Raw genomic sequence first — 7,166 nt, forward strand, 5'->3', positions numbered from 1 at the left:
AAAGAATTGACTCTTAACAGGTGGTTGGTTACCTGCTAAAAGGGATGGAAAAGGTAACAGGAAATAATGAAGGAAACGGCTACTATCTCTAGGCTAACAGGGAGGTAACAATGGTAGGACTAAGCATTTGGAAGAGGCCACCTCCTGGCTGAGTTTCAGTGCCCAGCAGAGGGCTTGGCTGATGAGGGAGTGTTCAGCGCTTTAGTGCTCGTGAAATTTGCCAGAGGGATGTGGGAGCTGGGGCTGCTGTCACACAGTAGCCCTTGGAATGTCTGGGAAACTCGATGGAGGGTGAGTGTCCCCAATCTCAGTAAGAGTTTCAAGAGGCAAATTCAAGGCTGCACCTTCCCTGGAACCTGCCTTCCAGCCGGACGTGACGCGTCCTTCTTGAGTTCCTGGAGCACTTCCTCCCTCTCCTGGCACCTACTGCTTTCTGCCCCTTCTTAGGAGTTCAAATGCAGTTCTATTTTCTCTTGTCGCCAGCAAGCCCCTGAGCACGTCCAATTTCCCTCTGAACCCCACCCAGTGGGCAGCTCAGTGCCCAGCATCTGGGAGGCCCTGCACAAGTGTGTTCCAAATGTGGGGAATATGCCATAAGTCCAGGCATCGCAGGGTCCTTGAGGGAGGCAAGATGGAGTAAGCGGTCTTTGAGACAAACCCCTCTGGTTGGCAGTACGGACAGAGTGTAACACAGGGGCTTTAGAACTGGACACAGTTGGTTCCAATCCAACTCTGCCTTTCACAAGCTAGTGCCACTGGAGAAGTTTCTTAACTTCTCTGAGCCTGGTGGCTGGGGGCTGCCAAACAGGCAGCCACATTCCTGATGCCCAGAGGCCCTCTCTTTACTCCTGTGTATGCGTATACAGTATGCTGGGGATACACCATGGATACAACAGCATCTCTGCCCTCAGCGAACAAGTTCTTAGGGGCCTGATTGAATTCCAGCTCCAAATCAAAACAGATTTCCCCCATTTTCTTCTTAATATTTCCATGTAGATCTTCCAAATACTTGCCCCAGTGGCCATGCGGGTGAATCTCCTCTGCATTCGTTCATATAACGAATAAGATCTTTTCTAACCCAATGTGAAAACACTTAAGAACTTACTTAGAATGGGCAAATCAAATTAAGTATTTAAAAACAGCGCTGAAAAATTATCTGGTCACTGGCCCATCAGTCATCCCTCTGTCAGGAACTGACTAAACATCCACTGGTGGCCATGCGAGGGGCGTATTCAGAGGTGCGTCAGGTGCCATAGTGTAATACGAAGAAAACTGTCAAATACTGTGACTCACTAGAGAGTGTAAAATCATATAACCAGGAATAAAAAAAACTTTGTAGTGCAGCTATTGAGCTATACGATGCACTATCAGCATATAATAATATATAATATCAATGTTGTTTTTTCTTTAGTCTTAGCAGACTCAAAGGGGTGCCTTAGACCTGATGGGTGGAGCTGGAAGTCCAAGCTCCCCACCTGGCCTCCACCTGACTTGGGGGTGCAGGGTGGCCCTCCTTGCTGCCTGGAGGTGATGAAAGTCCCAGCTCTTCACTCTGCCTTTTCTGACATCACCCTGGGGAAGGGAAGGGAGGGGAGGACAGGGGATGAGATGGGTGTGGGGCACGGAGAGCAGGTGGAAGTCTAGGCTCCCTACTTCACCTTTGCTGCCTGGGCTGGGGGTGGGGCATAGTTTTACCTATGGTGTTTAGAGCAGGTAGGTTATTGCCTAAAAGTTTTCTGAATTTGCTGGCTGCCCCTTTGCTGCTGGTCCTTTGGCTAGAGGGAGCAGGCTTCTCTTGGGCTGTTTTTTTTCTGCACCCATTGGAGTTTCCAGGTTGCACGCTTTTCCCTGTTAAGTGCATTTTGATCCATGGGGCATAAGATGCTGAACAGCGGCCTTGGTTTGCAAACTTCATGATTCCTAAGAATCACCTGGGTGCTTTTGGAAAGGGCAGCTTCCTGGCTCCCATCCACTGAACTACACCCAGAGTACCTGAAATGGAAGTTCATTGGACCCTTATTTATTTATTCTTAAAAATTCAGTCCATTCATTGTCAACACTTTTCACATTAGGGATTTGCTAAAAGCCATAAGATGCTAATTTTGGAAACTGTTACCCTCCCACTTTCTCAACAAGATTTGGATAGGTACCAGTTAATGGGCGGATGAACTTTTCAAAATGGAAACTCTAGCAGCTCTTGGTTACTTGGAAAAATTCCTTTTTTCATCTGAAGCACTTGCATGAAATAGATGCCAGATGCTAAAATCATTGTTTCGTGTGATTGAGAAGCTACTCATGAGAGATAATTAACTTTTGATACAAAGATTGCCATCTTCATCAAATTGACTGTTAATTACATATCATCAACTTCGACTATGTATCAGCAGGAAACTTACTTTTACCAAGACAGTTGTTGGTGAAGGGCATGTTTGTAATCAAACTGACATGTCTCCCTTTAGAGGCAGTGTCCCTCCTTGGGTCACTTGTCAGATTTTCACCTCTCAGGAATTTGGGGTTCACTCCCAGGCCCCACCAAACCCTGCCTCCTCCCTGGGGGACTTGACAATACTGTATTCTCATCTCACACATGCTATTTATTGACAAAGATAGGAACGATACCCTGGACTTGAGGGCTCATATTTTAAATATTGTTACTGAATATTTCTAAAAAATTTTTATTGGAATATAGTTGCTTTACAATGTTGTGTTAGTTTCTACTGTACAGCAAAGTGAATCAGTTTTATGTATACATATGTCCCTTCTTTTTTGGATTGCCTTCCCATTTAGATCACCACAGAGCACTGAGTAGAGTTCCCTGTGCCATACAGTAGGTTCTCATTAGTTATCTATTTTATACATAGTATCAATAGTGTATATATGTCAATCCCAATCTCCCAGTTCATCCCCCCCCAGCCCCCTTCCTCTTTGATATCCATACGTTTGTTCTCTACGTCTGTGTCTCTATTTCTCCTTTGTAAATAAGATCGTCTATACCAGTTTTTTCGGATTCCACATATATGCATTAATGTAGTTACTGAATATTTATTGAAAAACAGCAACAAAAAAATCTGGCTGTGTCCAAGTCTGTTTCTTTAAAGACAACTTTGAGGGTACTGAGCCTAGTGCAGGCCTCTTTCTGTTAAGGTATAAAAAGATTAGATTAAGTAGGTGCTGCCCTTCTTTTCTGGGAGCGTGTGGGAATATGCTAATCTTTCTTTGCGTGCTTTTCAGGTGTCCTGTAATGTTTTGAAGATCTGGGAAACAGACTAAGTGCGTGGTAGCTCACAGAGCAGTCCTGAGGGGTTGTCGTGATTGTCGTTAAGTGTCTCATTTGCAAGCTTAACCCAAACTCAACAAAGCCAAGGCCCAATTTGTTCCCTTTCAAACAGACAAATAAAGCTTGTTTTGAGTAAATGACATCTGATTCAACTGACCAATTATTGTAGTTTAAAGAAAAAACAAAAAAAACCCAGCGACTTTCTGACAGACACTTAGTTTATTCTTCACAAGACCCTTGACAAGATCTGAAAATAAATTCTCACAGCATCAGAGGGACAGAAACAAAAAGATACACCTACTAGCATCTAAACATTAAGGAGTCAAAGATATCTTTAAGTTGGCAATGTGGTATCAAGAGATAACTTTTCTTTATAATATGTTGCACTGTTTAAGACAATGATCAAGTTCTTGATAGTGAAGAATTATAAAATGCAAGACTTCTAGCTGCAAAGAGAGCAACTGCCTTAGAAGTTGAATAATCAGAGGAGAAGACTTACTTAGCAACAAACCTCAGAGAGAACCTCTTTAGCTATTTCTTTTACCTGTCTCTACATGGACAACCTCAGATTTGTCAAACTTTATTTTGCTGAGCAGGAATAGAATTTACTTCTAATTTCTAACAGATTGACGTGAAACTTGGAGAAATCACACAAGGGTCTTTCTTCGATCAGTTCCTTTGTGGATCTCCAGTGGCCCCACCATTTGGAAATATTCAGTGTGCTCTACTGTGGCCTCCATGGGGCCTGTGCCCCCTCTTACTCTGCCCTGCACAGCCCTGGGAGCAGTGGGAGGCGTGGTCCCGCACTTTGCACACGGCAACTTTACACTGCAGATAGATCACATCATAGCTGGTGAGAAAGCTGAAGACGTTGAACTTGAACTGAGCTATGTTCTTCTGTCGGGAGTGGAGATTGGCATAAATATTGTCTTTGATGCACCTGATGGCAAGAAAAACCCCAGGCCAAGAGGATTAACTTAAAGCATGGTGTGAATTAATTCTGGCTCAAATAATCAGGCTTGGACACAGACCTTTGAATTTCAACTGGAGTTCTCCCCACAACCCACTCTTCCTTTCGTTTATTAAAAAACCTTATAATACTACCATGAGGGGAAAAACCACCATTCCTGGCCAAACCACCATTCTTGGCCAGAAACAGAAGGGAACTGTAAAATAAAATAAAAACAAGACAAAATAATTAAATTATAGCTAGAGCTGTTTCCTGCTCTAGTTTTTTCAAAAGGGGAGATTAAAGGTGGTGGCTGCATTATTTGAAGGTGAACTTCAATTATTTTAAAATGTATTTTGTAAACCCTAGTGCAACTACTGAAAAACTTAAAGAAAGAAGTAAATGATATATCAAGAGAGGAGATGAAATAGAATAATATAAAATGCTCAGTTAAAACCAGCATATAAAATGTTGTATTAAAACCAGAGAAGGGACTTCCCTGGTGGTGCGGTGGTTGGGAATCCGCCTGCCAATGCAGGGGACACCGGTTCGATCCCTGGTCCAGGAAGATCCCACATGCTGCAAAGCAGCTAAGCCCATGTGCCACAACTACTGAGCCTGTGCTGTAGAGCCCGTGAGCCACAACTACTGAGCCTGTGTGCCTAGAGCCTGTGCTCTGCAACGAGAGAAGCCACCACAAAGAGAAGCCCATGCAGCGCAATGAAGAGTGGCCCCCACTTGCCGCAACTAGAGAAAACCCACACACAGCAACGAAGACCTAATGCAGCCAAAAAAACCCAGAAACCAGAGAGGGCAGCAAAAGTAGAGTGGGGAGAGAAACAAAGAACAAATGCAACAGGTAGAAAACAGTTACTAAGATGGTAGATTTTAATCCAGCTATATCAATAATCACTTTAAACATGAATGGACTAGATATACCGATTTAAAGACAGAGACTGCCAGAGTAGATAAAATGAAACCAAGATCCAACTATATGCTGGCTATAAGAAACCCACTTTAAATATAAAGATAAAGATTAATTAACAGTAAAGGGATAGAGAAAGATTTACCATGCTAATATCAACCAAAAGAAAGCTGGATTAGCTACATTAATTTCAGACATAACAGTCTTCAGAGCTAGGATAATTATTAGAGATGAAGAGGGGCATTACATAATGATGAAGGGGGATCAGTCCTCCAAGAAGATGTGGCAATCCTTAATGTATATGTGGCAAACAATCAAGCATCAAAATATATGAGGCAAAAACTGATAGAACTGCAAAGAGAAATTGACAAATCCATTATTATAGTTGGAGACTTTTACACCATTCTGTCACTAATTGACAGATCCAGCAGGCAGAAAATCAGGAAAGATACAGATGACCCAAACAGCACCACCAATCAGCCAGACCTAATTGGCATTTACAGAGCACTTCAACAACAGCATAATACACATTCTTCTCCAGCCCACATAGAACATTCACCAAGACAGACTACATTCTGGACCATAAAAAAACACCATAACAAATTGAAGAGAATAGGAATCACAGAAAATACATCTTCAGATCACTTTGGGATTAATCTAGAAATCAATAACAGAAAGGCTGCTGGAAAATTCCTAAATATTTGGAAATTAAACAACACCAAGTAACCCAAAGATCAAAGAAAAAATCTCAAGAGAAATTAAATCTTTCAAACGAAGTGAAAATGAATATACAATTTACCAGAATTTGTGGGATGCAGCTAAAGCAATGTGTAGAGGGAGATTTATAGCATTAAGTTAGTGTATTCGAAAGAAGAAAGATCTAAAATCAATAATCTAAGCTTCCACCTTAGGAAACTAGAGAAAGGAGAGCAAATTAAACCTAAAATAAGCAGAAGAAAAGTATGTCAGTTGTTAAATTCCAGCCTCGCTCCTATATGTGTATAATAGTTTTTTGGCTGTGCCACGTGGCTTGCAGGATCTTAGTTTCCTGACGAGGGGTTGAACCTGGGCCATGGCAGCGAAAGTGCTGATTCTTAAACCACTGGACCTCCAGGGAACTCCCTCTCTTTGATATATTTTGAAAAGGGAGAATTGAAAAGGGAAGAGCTTTCTCACTCTGACTCAGTGCAGTTTAGTGCCACATCTGTGCACCTCCTGCACCGTGGCTCACGCTGCCTCTGGAAGGTGCTGCCTCTTGCCCCTCACTGGCTTTTTGGAAGCAGGCACCATGATGCTTCTCATGGGCTTTAGGCTGCTGTGGCTCTCACTACTCTGCAGCTGCCATCAGTAAGTGATGGGTTTTGTTATCTTCACACTGGTTGCCAATTACCCATCCATAAGCATTTTGCCTTGGTTGGGGGACATGGGAGCTATAAAGGCAAACAACTTGTCAGAGTTCTAACTTGGCAAATCCTTTGTTTGACCAAAGGCACCAGGATAAATCTCATCACTGTAAGAGCCTAGCCTGGGGTAACCCACCAGCCATCAGTGTAGGCCAAATATCCTGAGGAATGGGGAGTGTAATACAGTTATAAAACTTAAAGAGAAGCGGGGCATGGGTATGAAAGGCTGGGATGAGACAGCAGAGCCTGAGACAGCGAGGGTTCTGCCCAGGACTCTTTGGGGATTCAAGGGAAGTTGTCTAGACTTCCTATGATTATTTGTCCCCAACTAGAATGAGAGGGATGGTGAGGGCCCGGGCTCTGCTTCTGGGGCATGATGAGGACTCTCTGCACAATGTTATGATTTAGGACTACCAGTTAAGAAGCCACAGGTCCCCAAAAGAACGCCACATGAATATAATAGTCAACCAGCGAGGGCCTTCTAGTTTCCTTACCCTTGTTGGATCAAATCATGCTTGACAGTTGCAAAACCACCAGGATCTGGAGAAGCCACACAGGTTTCCACAGAGAGCCGCAGGCAGGGATTGGGGCTACGGAGTGTGACCTGGCGGA

The sequence above is a fragment of the Stenella coeruleoalba genome (genome assembly GCF_951394435.1).
Source record: "Stenella coeruleoalba genome assembly, chromosome: 16".
Classification (NCBI taxonomy): domain Eukaryota; kingdom Metazoa; phylum Chordata; class Mammalia; order Artiodactyla; family Delphinidae; genus Stenella; species Stenella coeruleoalba.